This window comes from Anomaloglossus baeobatrachus, chromosome 7, assembly GCF_048569485.1.
Source record: "Anomaloglossus baeobatrachus isolate aAnoBae1 chromosome 7, aAnoBae1.hap1, whole genome shotgun sequence".
Taxonomy (NCBI): domain Eukaryota; kingdom Metazoa; phylum Chordata; class Amphibia; order Anura; family Aromobatidae; genus Anomaloglossus; species Anomaloglossus baeobatrachus.
Genome location: NC_134359.1, coordinates 197,281,133 through 197,298,024, shown reverse-complemented (window position 1 = coordinate 197,298,024; position 16,892 = coordinate 197,281,133). Strand labels below are relative to the sequence as shown.

General features: G+C 47.7%; 1 protein-coding gene across 1 annotated transcript in view; it reads right to left on the bottom strand.

The window, feature by feature from the left end:
* The window catches only part of NABP1 (nucleic acid binding protein 1), a 63,835-nt gene that overhangs the window by 8,319 nt on the left and 38,624 nt on the right, over positions 1-16,892 (bottom strand). The gene's annotated exons all lie outside the window — the stretch shown is intronic.

Genomic DNA, 16,892 nt, shown 5'->3' with positions numbered 1-16,892 from the left:
TCTATGGGGACCCGACCTTGAGTGTTATAACATGGTGTTAGTAAGGGTCCACTCATTAATTTTCATGAATATTCATTGCTTCACCCGCTCACCCACTGTGACAGTATCTGTGATTGGTAGCAGTCAGACTGGCGGCATGTCTGGGTCTTGGAAGTGGAGTGTAAAAATAAATAATTGGAAAAAAATGGCAGAGGGCTCCTTGTATTTTGATACACAGGGGCCGTGAGTGGAAGATCGCTTTGGACAGGAGGCCTGGATGTGTTACATGTACCGTACACGCTCGGGTAGGTCACACACACCCACCAATTCAGAATGCTGATTGGTCTTTTTACATTTAGATACCGGGCCCTTCCTCCCTAGTGCGCGCCTACTGATAAAATGATACGAAACACAAGTTGGGGCAGCAGAGACCTGACAAATACCACACACCACTGTAAATTATAGACACTTGCAGTGTACATTAATGAGAAAAAAAAATGCTTTTTTTTTTTATCAAATGGCTGCAATGAAACAGTGAAAAATTTAAAGGGGTCTGAATACTTTCCGTACCCACTGTAGTACCTGTTGAAAAATCAGTGATGTGAATGATCACTGAGGCAATAATCAGCTACCTATGTCACGGTCTGCAGACTGTAAAACACAGCCTGGCCATCAGTCCGCATCCAGCAGGACTAATTCAATTGTCCCAATGTCTCACTGGAGGTTAAGGGTACTGTATGTCCCAACGTCAACTGCATCTGTCTTCTCAGGACAGAGATGCTGCTGAATATAACGGTGGAGCTGAGAACCATCACATGCTCCTCCTCCATTCAGTCCATGCAGAGACTGGAAATCCTGCCAGGGCCCTTTGGTGCTTGGAATCAGGGTTGCTAGTTGTCCAGAAATTCCAAGACACTCCGTAAAACCAGGGCATTTTTTACCCGGTCTGTAAAAAAAAAAAACAAAATTTGATGTGTCCAATTGTTTTTGACGCTGATGAAACTTACATGTTATTTTGACTGTAATTATGATTCTACAGTTTACAGTGACTGCAGCTGAGGTCTTCATATTAGATGTATTAGCTGTAGACTTATTACTTGTGCTCATTATTTATTATGGTTTTCCAGTTTGTCCATAAAAAAATGAACTTGGGATATACATCCCTCTGTAAACTCGGGTGCCTGGATAGGATACCACTCGTGCCTGAATAGGATACCACTCCATGTACAGATATGAAAAGGAATCCAGCACTCCAAAATAATGCAGAAAGTGTAGCTTTATTGGAATTTCAATTTAAATAAATGACGTTTTGGTCTAAGAATAAGACTTCCTTCAAAACGGATTCCTAAGGGAATGAAGAAAAAGGCAATGATGCGGGCATAGTGCAAAGTGAGAAGGGGATAACCACCCTGGTGATGTGCGCTCCTCCTCAGGGCAGTTATCCCCTTCTCACTTTGCTCTATGCCCTCATCATTGCCTTTGTGTTAACCTCCTTAGCAATCCAGCTTAAGGAGGTCTTATTAGACCAAAACGTCAATTATTTGGATTGCAATTCTAATAAATCTACACGTTCCACATTATCATTTTGGAGTACTCGATTCCTTTTTGTATCCATTCGTAAAAATACCTAAACTACTGTAATGCCTTGCACAAAAGGTAAGCAACATAGCTAATCAGGAGAACTATATTACATTTCTAATTGGAGGAATTTGTGAATATTATTACACCCACTACATATTGGGATAGTATTTTGGAGATGGGAATGCATACCCTTTTAACCCCTTCACGACCTTGGACGTATCTATACGTCCAAAGTCGCCTCCCCCCAGTTACCAAGGGCTCCAGTAACCCTATAAGTAGACATGTACAGCTAACAGACAATTTTAATGGCCACAGCGGGGATCGCGCCATTCCCCACTGCTGGGGCGCCATGATGTTGCCATGATGGCGTGAGGTCAACTGATGACCCTTGACGCTACCATGACTCACTTCCTATGAGGCGACAGAGCACCGGCACTCACAGGAACACAACATTTCTGCTAGTCCGAGCAATGCAGCAGCTGTGATCAGCAGAAACGATCTCAGTGTGCAGTGTTAAATGGGACTAGTCAAATCAATAAAAAAAGTTTTAAAAGATAAGAAAAAAAAAAACCACACACACACACACACACACTAAAATTTCAAGTCACCCCCCCTTTCGCCCCATTGAAAAGAAAAGAAAAAAAAAAAACATTTGGTATCGCCAAGTTCAGAATTGCCCGATCAAATAATCCGAATGGTACATGGCGTAGCGAGAAGAATAGAAATTCAAACGCCAAAATTACGTTTATTGGTCGGCACAGCATTGCATTAAAATGCAATAACAGGCGATCAAAACAGCACATCTACACAAAAATGGTAGAATTAAAAACTTCAGTTCAAGACGCAAGACAATAAGCCAAAAAAAAAAAACAAAAACCACCGCAACAAAGAAAAAAAAACTGCAGCACCTCCGGTCGATGCCAACTGTGCACACCACACAGTATGGCAGTACAGGGACACACGTTCAGTATCAACTGATCACTTGATTCCACATACCATAGAAAAAAAGAGTGTACAGCGTTCTCTTCGGTGGAAAAAAAAATTATCTTTTTTTTTCCAAGCATAACGTTATGCTTGACAAAGACAAATCTGTCGAAACGTCGCTTTTTTTGTACACTGATGGAATAAAAGAGGAATAATTTTTTTTCACCCAAGAGGACGCTGTCATCTCTCTTTTCTATGCAAAAAAATAAGCAGTCACTGAGCACCGGATCCCAAAAAGGATAACACTACGGGTCTCAGAAAAAGGCGACAAAGCGCTATTCTTTTTTTGGACACACTTTGGAATTTTTTTTTCACCACTTAGATAAAAATACGTTACATGTTTAGTATCTAAGAACTTGCACCGACCTGAGGCATCATACGCACACATCGGTTTTACCATATATTGAACACTGTGAATAAAAGACCCCAAAAACAATCATGCAATTGCACTTTCTTTGCAATTTGAACCGCACTTGAATTTTTTTCCCCTTTTTCCAGGACACTATATGGTAAAACTAATGGTTTCAGTCAAAAATACAACTCGTCACGCAAGAAAAATAAGCCCTTATATGGAAAGATTGAAGGAAAGGAAAAAAGAAAAAAAAATTATGGCTCATGGAAGAAGGGAGGAAAAAACGAAAACTGAAAACGAAAAATCACTGGGGGAAGGGGTGAAGCGGTTAACAGTGGCAAAGAGATCCAATGGCTAATCAGCAGAGAAGAGAGTAGGTTGACACATATGCAAGGTGTGTGTTGCTGTAGCAGAGCGGTGTGTACACTGTGGGGACATCACACTGCGTGGAGGTGGCATTGTGGAAACCATAAAAATGAGGAAGGTTGAACTAGATGGCCCTAGGTCTTTTTTCAACCTAAGTAAGTAACTATGATGCCGCACTGTTTGGGCACACTAACTGGCTTCATTAGCAGCAATATTTCAGGGTATGTGCATATAGAGAAGGGTAGGGTTTAGGTACTGATTTAGCGCTAAATAAATATTACCACGCCACAAAGTGTCAGTCTTTCTTGCCTTTCATTTTATTTATTTGCCTATGAGGTTACCCTGTGCATCACTGTCCGTGTTCAGACTGTAAAACATGGGAGGCTGAATTCGGGCTAAGGCCTTATTCAGACATCTTAGATCACACTCTGAAACTGCGATTTAAGGACTAACTGCGAGTCTCCTATCCCTAACTTAACAGTCTCATATATGCCAATGAGGCTATTGAGTTCAGGCCAGGAGTCCAGTGGTCAGTCTGAAATATCACGGTCCGTGCTGGAACCATGAAATTTGGATGTCTATCAGTTTTAAAAGCATGTTTAAACAAACTTATTTTCGACCTGTCAAACCATTTTCATTGCTGCCAAACGTGCGCCTATATGCTGTCAAAAAAGGGCGGCATGCTGGTTTGGTCCGATTTATAGGCTAAACACGTGTATATGACTAGACAGTTTCTGCACCCATCCGCTATGTGGACAAGTGCAGGGAGCAGCAAGAAGAGCCAGACAATTTCTAAATTTGCAGATGTAACTGGCCAAAGTTTTACAATGGCTATATATGATAATATATAATTTTTTTTACATCCCCTCCATACCACAGTAACTAGAATAACCCTTTAAAGGGAACCAAACATCAGGTTTTTCGTGTATAAGCTGCAGCCAGTGCAGTACTGGCACTATCAGGCACATGCTGTACATACCATCAGGGGGCAGCTCAGGTGTTTAGGCAACGAAATCCAACTTTATAAAGTTTGAAAATTCATGCACTTTTTGATTGACGTGTGCACCTCTGCTGCTAATGTCCGGGCGTGTTATGCACGTGTTCCCCGCTCCCCCACCAGCCTGTTCCTCCCTCTCTCCTGATGTCCAGGCGTGTTATGCACGTGTATCCCCGCCCCCCGCTGCCTGTTCCTCCCTCTCTCTGACTGTATTTAAATTTCCCTCTTCAGTGCCATGACGTCTGAGTTGGCGCCTGCGCATAGCGCTTCTCTCCGGCACCATGTTACTGAAGCCCGCTGTACCGTGCAGCCGGGTGCACGAGAGGGCGGCGCATGCGCCCTCACTTCTTCAAATCCCGTTGTGACCACGGGACCGCGCGCGGTTACAACAGGACTGGAGATCAGCTGACAGGAGGACGCGATTGCTACGCTACCAGCACAGCAGCCGCCTAAGACACCGGGGCTCAGGTGAGGTGAGTTCACAATGCTGTGTGTGCGCCCCTGCGTTGACCTGAGCTCACCTTCTGAATGTCAGGTCACCGCAGGAAAACACTCACAGCTGTGTGTCTGTGCTATGTGTGTGTGCAGTGTGTGTGTCTGTGCTATGTGTGTGATTCTGTGCAGTGTGTGTGTGTGTGTGTGTGCGATGTGTGTGTGTGTGCAGTGTGTCTGCAGTGTGGTGTGTGTGCACACGCTGTGTGTGTGTATGTCTGTGCTGTGTGTGATTCTGTGCAGTGTGTGCAGTGCGTGTGCGCGCAGTGTGTGCGTGCACGCTGTGTGTGGTGTGTGTGCGTGCACGCTGTGTGTGTGCGTCCACGCTGTGTGTGTGTGGTGTGTGTGCACACGGTATGTATGTGTGTGTGTGTGTGTGCGCACGCTGTGTGTGTGGTGTGTGTGCGCGTACGCTGTGTGTGTGCGCACGCTGTGTGTGTGGTGTGTGTGTGTGTGTGTGTGTCCTGAATCCAGGCCTGGCATTACTGGAGTTTCCTCCGGTAGCCAGTCCGACGCTGCACTGAAGTGTGTAGGTTGTTTTTTTTTTTTTCTTTAGATGATATTGGATCCGGATTGGACGGCGTGGGACCCTTGACCCAGAATTACTGCGGAGAGGGGTTCTTTATTTCAATAAAGATGGAGTCACTAATTGTGTTGTGTTTTATTTCTAATAAAAATAAATATTTTTGTGTATTGTGTTTTTTTTATGTTTACTAGAAATTCATAGTGGCCATGTCTAATATTGGCGTGACACCATGAATTTCTGGCTTAGGGCCAGTTGATAATATACACCTAGCCCTAACCCCATTATTACCCAGTGAGCCACCCGGCATCACGGCAGCTGGAAGAGTTGGATACAGTGCCAGAAGATGGCGCTTCTATGAAAGCGCCATTTTCTGGGGTGGCTGCAGACTGCAATTCGCATCTGGGGTGCCCAGAAAGCTTGGGCACTCTGCATTGCGGATTCCAATCCCCAGCTGCCTAGTTGTACCTGGCTGGACTCAAAAATTGGGCGAAGCCCATGTCATTTTTTTTTTTTTTTAATTATTTCATGAAATAAAATAAAAAAAAAAAAAAAAAGGGCTTCCCTATATTTTTTAGTTCCCAGCTGGGTACAAATAGGCAGCTGGGGGTTGGGGGCAGCCGTTCCTGCCTGCTGTACTTGGCTATTATACAAAAATATGGTGAAGCCCACGTCATTTTTTTTTTTTTTTTTTTTTTTTGGGAAAAGGGGGGGGGGGGCAAAAAATCCTGCATACAGTCCTAGATGGAGGATGCTGAGCCTTGTAGTTCTGCTCCCCCTGCCTCTCCCTCCAGCATACAGTCCTCCATATAGTAATGTGCCTCATATAGTCATCCGTATAATCTAATGCACCTCATAGTCCTACATATACTATAAAGCGCACCATAATACTAAGTGTCTGAAAACTACTACATGGGGGCAACAGAACCTATTCCCAAAAAACAAAATAATTATTTTCAGATGTTTGTTTTTTAATTTAAACAAAGGTATTGAAATATTGAGAAAATGTACAAGAACTTGAGCAGCTTTGCAGAAAAATAACTCAATGGCTATGACCGCACGCTGCATCTTTTTTACCTGTCACAGAAACACAGCTTCTGACCAAAAAAAATATGAAAGATCAAGATTTTGGCCGCGTTTTTGTTAATGCATTTATCAACTCCTTAACAAATCCGTTTAAATATTTTCCGTCCCTGCACTCATTTTGGTAATCCACACTGGCAGACGCAGATAGCCAGCAGCGATCAGCGCAAATGTCAGCTGATTTGTGCGCGAGTGGATTCGCTATCCACCTGCACCTGTCAATCCCTTAAATAGCACTGTAAAAATCTCACAGCGCCATTTTAATGGTGATCGCTTTATTCGTATAATCACCAGCCTCCACAGGAAGTCACGTGATGGGATCACGTGGATCCGATGGTTGTCGTGTTAGCACTGGGTTTGTGATTACTCCTGTAGCTCACATGACGCAGGTCCTATAACCAGCAGCCGAGTACTGCAGGTTACAGGAGATGAGCATTTCTCCTGATCTGAAGGGTGCTGCTCTGATAGGGAGAAAAAAGAGAATTTTGTTTACTTACCGTAAATTCTTTTTCTTATAGTTCCGACATGGGAGACCCAGACCATGGGTGTATAGCTTCTGCCTCCGGAGGACACACAAAGTACTACACTAAAAAGTGTAGCTCCTCCCTCCTAGCATATACACCCCCTGGATAACCAAATATAGCCAGTTTAGTGCAAAAGCTGAAGGAGGACATCCACCCACAAGTAGAGATAGAGCAAAACCCGGAACAACCGGAACCTCTGTCTACAACAACAGCCGGTGAAAACACACGGAACAAGAAAACTGCCAACAGGCAACAGGGAGGGTGCTGGGTCTCACATGTCGGAACTATAAGAAAAAGAATTTGCGGTAAGTAAACAAAATTCTCTTTTTCTTCATCGTTCCTTATGGGAGACCCAGACCATGGGACGTCTCAAAGCAGTCCATGGGTGGGAATAAACAGAAAACTGAGAAGTAGGCGAAACCTAACTTCACAAATGGGCGACAGCCGCCTGAAGGATGCGTCTGCCCAAGCTCGCATCTGCCGAAGCATGAGCATGCACTTGGTAGTGCTTCGAAAAGGTATGCAGACTGGACCAAGTGGCAGCCTGACAGACCTGCTGAGCCGTAGCCTGGTGCCTGAAAGCCCAAGAGGCACCGACAGCTCTGGTCGAGTGTGCCTTGATCCCCGGCGGGGGAGGCACTTGAGTACACTGGTAGGCATCGGAAATGGCCGACCTAATCCAACGAGCTAGGATCGGCTTAGAAGCCGAGAGGCCCTTACGCCGACCAGTGGTCAGCACAAAAAGAGAGGTGCACCGCCTAAGAGCAGCGGTGTGAGACACAGATCCGGAGCGCCCGCACCAGATCCAGAGTATGCAACGCTTTTTCAAAGCGATGAACAGGAGCCGGACAAAAGGAAGGCAGGGAAATATCCTGGTTAAGGTGGAAAGGAGATACCACCTTAGGAAGAAAGTCCGGAGTCGGACGGAGAACCACCTTGTCTTGATGAAAAACCAAAAAAGGTGACTCCGAAGAGAGCGCAGCCAAATCAGAGACTCTCCTGAGGGAAGTTATGGCCACTAGAAAGACCACTTTCTGTGAAAGACGAGACAAAGAAACCTCCCTAAGTGGCTCAAAAGGAGGTTTCTGCAAGGCCGTGAGGACCAGATTAAGGTCCCAGGGATCCAGAGGCCGCCGGTAAGGCGGAATGATGTGAGATGCGCCCTGCATGAAGGTGCGCACCCGAGCCAGTCGGGCGATACGCCGCTGGAACAACACTGACAGAGCCAAGACCTGTCCCTTGAGGGAATTGAGGGATAGTCCTAGCTGCAGACCAGACTGCAGGAAGGACAGAAGGGTCGGCAGGGAAAAAGGCCAAGGAGCATGGCCGGAAGAGCGACACCAGGACAGGAAAATTCTCCAGGTCCTGTGATAAATCTTGGCCGAGGAAGACTTCCGAGCCTGAGTCATAGTAGAGATGACCTCGGGAGGAATGTCTGAAGCCGTCAGGATCCAGAACTCAAGAGCCACGCCGTCAATCTGAGAGCCGCAGAATTCTGGCGGAAAAACGGACCTTGTGAGAGAAGGTCTGGACGGTCCGGAAGATGCCACGGCACCTCTACGGACAGATGGAGCAGGTCTGGGTACCAAGCTCACCTGGGAAAGTCTGGAGCAATGAGGATGACCCGACGGACCCCCATTCCGATCTTGCGCAGGACTCTGGGCAAGAGAGCTAGAGGGGGAAACACGTAAGACAGACGAAACTGGGACCAATCTTGAACCAGCGCGTCCGCTGCAAAGGCCTGAGGATCGTGGGAGCGAGCCACGTAAACCGGAACCTTGTTGTGCCGGGATGCCATTAGATCCACTTCCGGAGTGCCCCACTTGCGGCAGATTGTCCGAAACACTGCCGGATGCAGAGCCCACTCGCCGCTGTCCATGGCTTGACGGCTGAGATAATCTGCCTCCCAGTTTTCCACGCCTGGGATGTGGACTGCGGATATGGTGGACTTGGAGTCCTCCGTCCACTGAAGGATGCGTTGAACCTCCAACATTGCCAGGCGGCTGCGTGTCCCGCCCTGGTGCTTGATGTAGGCAACCGCTGTCGCGTTGTCTGACTGGATTCGAATGTGCTTGCCCGCCAACAGGTGGTGAAAGGCTACGAGAGCTAGGAGCACAGCCCTGATTTCCAGCACATTGATCGAGGGGGCTGATTCGGACGGAGTCCAAGTGCCCTGTGCTCGGTGGTGGAGATATACTGCTCCCCAGCCGGAAAGACTGGCATCCGTGGTGAGAATCACCCAGGACGGGGCCAGGAAAGAGCGTCCCTGAGACAGAGAGGCCGAAGCCACCACTGAAAGGAGCCCCTGGTCTGTGGCAACAGAGCCACCAACCTGTGCAAGGAAGAGGTCCGCTTGTCCCAACAGAGGAGAATGTCCAGCTGCAGAGGACGCAGATGGAACTGGGCAAAGGGAACCGCTTCCATTGACGCCACCATCTGACCCAGCACCTGCATTAGGTGCCTGATGGAATGACGGCGGGGTCTCAGCAGAGAGCGCACCGCCAGATGGAGAAACTGCTGTTTGACTAAGGGCAACTTCACAAGTGCCGGCAGAGTCTCGAACTGCATCCCCAGGTACATGAGACTCTGGGTCGGAGTCAGAGTGGATTTGGGCAGATTGACAATCCACCCGAATTGGGCTAGAGTGGCAAGAGTGAGCGAGACACTCCGCTGACAGTCTGCACTGGATGAAGCCTTGACTAGAAGGTCGTCCAGGTAAGGAATCACTGCCAACCCCAGGAGGTGCAGAATCGCAACCACTGCTGCCATGACCTTGGTGAATACTCGAGGGGCCGTGGCTAACCCGAAGGGGAGAGCCACGAACTGGAAATGTTCCTCTCCGATTGCAAAACGTAGCCAACGCTGGTGTGACACTGCGATTGGCACATGCAGATAGGCATTTTTGATGTCGATGGATGCCAGGAAGTCTCCTTGGGTCATTGAGGCAATGACTGATCGCAGAGACTCCATGCGAAAATGCCGCACCTGAACATGCTTGTTGAGAAGCTTGAGATCCAGGATGGGCCGGAAGGAAGAGAATTCTATCCTGTAGCCGTGGGAGATGATATACCGCACCCACTGATCGGAGACGTGTTGAAACCACACGTCGCCAAAGTGGGAGAGCCTGCCACCGACCAAGGACGTTTCTGGCGCGGCCAGATAGTCAAGAGGAGGCTGCCTTGGTGGCAGCAGCTCCAGCGGTCTTCTGGGGACGCGGCTTCGTGCACCAGTTGGGCTTCTGGTCCTTGGCTGAGTTAGTGGACGAGGCCGAGGGCTTAGAGGACGACCAGTTGGAGCAACGAAAGGAACGAAACCTCGACTGGTTCCTGCCCTGGACAGGTTTCCTGGCTTTAGTCTGTGGCAAGGAAGTACTCTTCCCGCCAGTAGCCTCCTTAATAATCTCGTCCAATTGTTCACCGAACAGCCTGGACCCAGCAAATGGGAGCCCAGCAAGGTACTTCTTTGAAGAAGCGTCTGCCTTCCACTCCCGAAGCCACAAGATCCTGCGGATAGCGAGGGAATTAGCCGAAGCCACCGTAGTGTGGTGAGAAGCCTCCAGCATGGCAGACATGGCGTAGGATGAAAAGGCCGAAGCCTGAGAAGTTAAGGCAACCATTTCAGGCATGGAGTCCCTGGTGAGGGAATGCATCTCCTCCAGAGAAGCAGAGATGGCCTTGAGAGCCCACACTGCTGCAAAAGATGGGGAGAACGAGGCCCCTGCTGCCTCATATACAGATTTGGCCAAAAGGTCAACCTGGCGTTCAGTGGGATCCTTAAGTGAGGTGCCGTCGGCCACTGATACAACTGTCCGGGCTGAGATTCTAGACACCGGAGGGTCTACCTTTGGAGAGTGAGCCCACTGCTTGACCACCTCAGATGGAAAAGGAAAATGGTCATCAGAACCACGCTTTGGAAAGTGTTTGTCAGGACAGGCCCTGGGCTTGGCCACAGTGGCCTGAAAACTGGAGTGGTTAAAGAACACACTCCTTGTTCTCTTAAGCAAGGTAAACTGGTGCTTTTCTGCCAGAGAGGGTTGCTCCTCTGATACTGGCGGATTGAGGTCCAGTACAGAATTAATGGACGCAATCAAATCACTAACATCTGCTTCACCCTCGGTCAGATCAATGAGGCACATGGAGGTAGCGTCCGAGCCCCCTGTAAAGGCATCGTCCTCGTCCTGCGAGTCAGCTCTGGAATCAGAGCCGTGGGACGAGGGAGGGGAGGGGACCCTGCGTCTCCTTTTAGGAGGACGGGATCTGGGAGCAGGTGAAGAATCCTCTGTGAGCTCTGCAGAGCGAGCCGTAGCAGCAGAGGCACCCTGAGAAGGGGGCTGATGCATGCTCAGCAGAGTCCAGGACAACTCTCCCATGGAGTCAGCAAAAGACTGGGAGATAGACTTAGAGAAGGATTCTACCCAAGCCGGGATGGATCAGCCACCGGGGCCGGAGCAGCCTGAGGGACCACTGGGGAGACTCCAGGCTGAGGCACCATCATGTTAGAGCAGGCATCACAATGTGGATATGTGTTCGGTTCAGGCAGTACGAGCTTACATGCAGTGCATATGGAGTACAGCCTTGCAGTCTTGCTCCTAGTGTGAGACATGCTGCTGAGGTGGGGGCTCTGAGCCAGAATGACCCCCAGAGAGTGTATAAGAAAGGTCCACAACCGGAGGTTGTGGCTTACCAGCCCGTTTGTGTGCCCTCCGGATCCCACAGCTCGGACCCCCAGACAGATTAGCAGAGATGCTGCAGCCAGCGCCGACCAGTCTGCAGAACGCTGAGAAAATGGCGCCGGAGTGAGTATAGGGGGTGGGGCCTAGTCAAAGAGCGGGATCCGGAGGGCCAAGGAGATATACAGGGGAGGGAAACATCTTCTCAGAGAGGAGTGTCCTCCCCTATGCCGAACGGCCGGTGGGCGGAGCCGCACTGTCCCTCTGCATGACTGACATGCAGGGGCAGTGAAAACGAAAGTAGGTCGCAGGTGAAGCCGGGGCCTAAATTTTTCAATGCGGCCGGCGAGCAGGCACCCTCGGCGCGGTTCTCAGGTGAAAACCAGAGAACCGGCCGGAAATCACAGCAAAGTTAAATAACACACTCTCCCCACAATAAAAGTACAAGGGACCCCCCAATAACGTCTCAAATACTTAGCTTATGAGACGCAGGGCCAGGTCCCTGAGGGATGAGTGCTCCGTCCGGCAGGATCCTGAGAGGGCTGCGGATGGAGACCGGTCTCCTGCAAGGCAGTGAGAACCGTGTTGGCTCCCACTTCAAGCCAGAGCCCGAGGGATGGTGAAGGAGCACAGCATGTAAGGCTCCAGCCTTGTAAATCAACCTTAACAGCACCGCCGACACAGTGGGGTGAGAAGGGACATGCCGGGAGTCCAGACTTGGACCCGCTTTTCTTCAAACTCTTTAAAATCAAAAATCAGATGAGAATGCATGTGTGGATGTGTGCCTCCTGAACACAAAAGCATTGAACTGGCTATATTTGGTTATCCAGGGGGTGTATATGCTAGGAGGGAGGAGCTACACTTTTTAGTGTAGTACTTTGTGTGTCCTCCGGAGGCAGAAGCTATACACCCATGGTCTGGGTCTCCCATAAGGAACGATGAAGAAAAGAATGAGTGAGCAGACAAACGCACCCGCGGGAAAAAACGCGGCAAAAAAGCATGCGTTTTTACCGCATTTTGGTGCTTTTTTGCTCACTGCGTTTTTATGCGTTTTTAACAGTGAACAATTCCATTAAAGATTGTTAAAAAAAAAAAGAAAAAAGGTCTGATGTCATTTCCTTCAATATGTTCTTCATTCTCCACTAGTGTATGCAGGAGAGCAGACAGCTGCAGAACTACAAGGCTCAGCATGCTCCATTAAGGACTGTATGCAGGAGGGAGAGGCAGGGGGAGCAGAACTATAAGGCTCAGCATACTCCATGCAATAGTGTATGCAGGAGAGCAGACAGCAGCTGCCAAACTACAAGGCATTCGGCCACATCCTGGGAAGGAGGCAACAAGAGGACGCAGTCCACCACAGCAGTGTAATATCTGATATACAAGCCACAGATGGAAATTCCTCTTCTTTTTGCTATATAGCTAGAATCACACTAGAAACTATTTCCTATATTTTCAGGAGACTTAAGGCACCACACATACTATATCCTTTTAAAGCTCCTGGGACGCATAAACCCTTTATAAGCAACAAAACAGAAATTGTGTACAGTGAACTCAACCTTGCTATTTTTTGGTGGACCTCCTCTATTCTACTTATTCCTGCATCTAACAGAATCTGCTCCATATAAGCCAAATCTTCTACTTGAAGTGACTAGGCGTGAGAAAGGCCTTACTGGGCCGAAACGTTCCCCTGTCACATTTCTATATAAATAAAAATTCAAGAATTGCAAAGAAAAAACCTTGTTCTTTTCTATTTTTTTGAGAGTGCAATGTTGTAATCTTGACTAAACTACAAGGCTCAGCATCCTCAATATAGGACTGTATGCAGGATACTCTAATTTTCTATTGTTTCAGGAAATAACACATGGACATTTGCCACTATGGTCGGATACCAACCTTTTGAAGTCTCTAATGAGCTTGTGTAAAGGTGTTATCTGTGAAGTGGCCTATTGTGATTGATGGACCCCGTGTTATCAGTTGTGTATAAAGGATGTAGGCTCTGCTCCCATGTCCAGTAAGGCTAGGTTCACACACTGCGTTTTTTTGACGCTGCGTTGTTGTGCTTTTTTTGCGGCAAAAACCGCACAAAAACGCACCCCCGTCAAAAAAACGCGTCAAAACGCACGCGTTTTTGCCGCGATTTGGTGCGTTTTTTGCTCACTGCGTCTTTATGCGTTTTTTATCAGTGAACAAAAAAAGTCTGATGTCATTTCCTTCTTCAATATGTTCTTCATTCTCCACTAGTGTATGCAGGAGAGCCGACAGCTGCAGAACTACAAGGCTCAGCATACTCCATCCAATAGTGTATGCAGGAGAGCAGACAGCAGCTGCAGAACTACAAGGTTCAGCATCCTCCATCCAGGACTGTATGCTGGAGGGAGAGTCAGGGGGAGCAGACCTACAAAGCTCAGCATCCTCCATCCAATAGTGTATGTAGGAGAGCAGACAGAAGCTGTCGAACTACAAGGCTCAGCATCCTCCATCCAATAGTGTATGCAGGAGAGCAGACAGCAGCTGTCGAACTACAAGGCTCAGCATCCTCCTTCCAGGACTGTATGCAGGATTTCTTTGCCCCCCCCAAACAAAACAAATGACGTGGGCTTCGCCATATTTTTGTATGCTAACCAGGTACAGCAGGCAGGTACGGGCTGCCCCCAACCCCCAGCTGCCTATTTGTACCCGGCTGGGAACCAAAAATATAGAGAAGCCCTTTTTTTTTTTTTTTTTTTTCATGAATTTCATGAAATAACAAAAAAAAAAAAAAATGACATGGGCTTCGCCCAATTTTTGAGTCCAGCCAGGTACAACTAGGCAGCTGGGGATTGGAATCCGCAGTGCAGGGTGCCTATGCTTTCTGGGTACCCCCGCTGTGAATTGCAGTCCGCAGCCACCCCAGAAAATATCGCTTCCATAGAAGCGCCATCTTCTGGCGCTGTATCCAACTCTTCCAGCTGCCCTGATGCCGGGTGGCTCACTGGGTAATAATGGGGTTAGGGCTAGGTGTGTATTATCAGCCAGCCCTAAGCCCGAAATTCATGGTGTCACGCCAATATTAGACATGGCCACCATGAATTTCTAGTAAAGATGAAAAAAAAAAAAAAAAAAAAAAAAAAAAACACAGAAAAATATTTTTATTAGAAATAAAACACAATTAGTGACTCCATCTTTATTGAAATAAACAACCCCACTCCGCAGTAATCCTGGGTCAAGAGTCCCGCGCTGTCCAATCCGGATCCAATATCATCTGGGGAAAAAAAAACAGCACACTTCAGTGCAGCGTCAGACTGGCTATCGGAGGAAACTCCAGTAATGCCAGGCCTGGATTCAAGAGACACACACACGCACACGCATACGCACACGCACACACTGCACAGAATCACACACATAGCACAGACACACAGCTGTAAGTGCTTTCCTGCGGTGACCTGACATTCAGAAGGTGAGCTCAGGTAAACGCAGGGGCGCACACACAGCATTGTGAACTCACCTCACCTGAGCCCCGGTGTCCTAGGCGGCTGCTGTGCTGGTAGCGTAGCAATCGCGTCCTCCTGTCAGCTGATCTCCAGTCCTGTTGTAACCGCGCGCGCTCCCGCGGTCACAACGGGATCTGAAGAACCGGGGGCGCATGCGCCGCCCTCTCGTGCACCCGGCTGCACGGTACAGCGGGCTTCAGTAACATGGCGCCGGAGATAAGCGCTATGCGCAGGCGCCAACTCAGACGTCATGTCACTGAAGAGGGAAATTTAAATACAGCCAGAGAGAGGGAGGAACAGGCAGCGGGGATACACGTGCATAACACGCCTGGACATCAGGAGAGAGGGAGGAACAGGCTGGTGGGGGGGCGGGGGACACGTGCATAACACGCCCGGACATTAACAGCAGAGGTGCACACGTCAATCAAAAAGTGCACGAATTTTCAAAATTTATAAAGTTGGATTTCGCTGCCTAAACACCTGAGCTGCCCCCTGATGGTATGTACACACTGTACATGATAGTGCCAGTACTGCACTGGCTGTAGCTTATACACGAAAAACCTGATGTTTGGTTCCCTTTAACAAATAGTGTTAACTAATGTAATGACTAGTTATGTCATTGTTCACAAATATGGCTTCTATAATTTCTCTGCACAGATTGTGGCTTGCAACTGTTTCTCCGAGTAGAATGTGGCTCTCAAAGTAAAAATAGCATGGGGACCAGTGATCTAGAGTAACTATCCTGACCAATATTTGACAGATATTGGACAAAGCTGGTATGGAGGTGGCTTTACATTTTCACAGCCATAGAAGGTGACCCTCCAGGTCAGAATAGTGTGTGGAAGCTCGCATTGTGGTTGCCCGCACCATACCTGCCCTGTGAATAAATTTAGGGCTTCCATGTTCTCAGTCCTTTATTATTAATTATTATTATTATGCCAGAACAAAATGGGAAGAAAAAAAAAAAAAAAAAACACAAACAAACAAAAGCATCCATTCTGAAAGAAACTTCTGGAACTACATTAAACAGTCACATGCAACAGCAGGACCAGATGACATCTAGAATTTCAACCATAAAACCCATGCCTTCATGGAGGATCAAACACCTGTATAGAGAAATAGGTGCACATGGAACAATGGCAGTATTGTATTGATCCTTTAAAGCAGCACTTCAGCAGTTTGTTTTGTTTTAATTGCACCATTGAGAGATGCTTTACATCTAAGTCCCCTACCCCTTCTCATGCTCCACATCCGGCAGCTTCCTCTTCTATCGCTGCCGCTTATGTCTATATTCTAATATTTGAGAACTTCCGGCAAGCTCCAGTGTTTAATGGAGCATGCTGGAGGTACAAGTCTCAGTACAACTCAGTACAAGTCTATGACAGCCCTGTTTTAGCTCTCAGACTTTTATTGGGAGCTTGAGACGCAACTTCTGACTTTCGGGCAATCAGAAGTTAGTCACAAAATGGCGCCGCAGGACAGGACGGCACTGAAAAAGCAGGAAACCATCAACTGGGGACTTAAACCACCACTGCAGCACCAAAAAATAAATAAATAAAAATTAAAATGCTAAATTTACAATTTGATGAAGTTTTTAATGCATTATTTAGAAAGGTATTTTCATTTAGAAATGTAATGATATATTCTAGTGATCTGGCATAACAATCCATAAAGACCTGAACTGTGCTCCCTCAATGTTTAATAACAAAGCGTGCCCTTTTGCTTTTTTTCCTGCATGGCAGAGAACAGCACCACCGCCTCAGTTAATGAGGATGCTCCTGTGGTAAAGATCCCTGTACAGCGAGCAGCACACAGCCGCTTCATTTCACTATGCTTAGAGAAGCCGAGCGCCCTCAGTAACAGCACACTGTT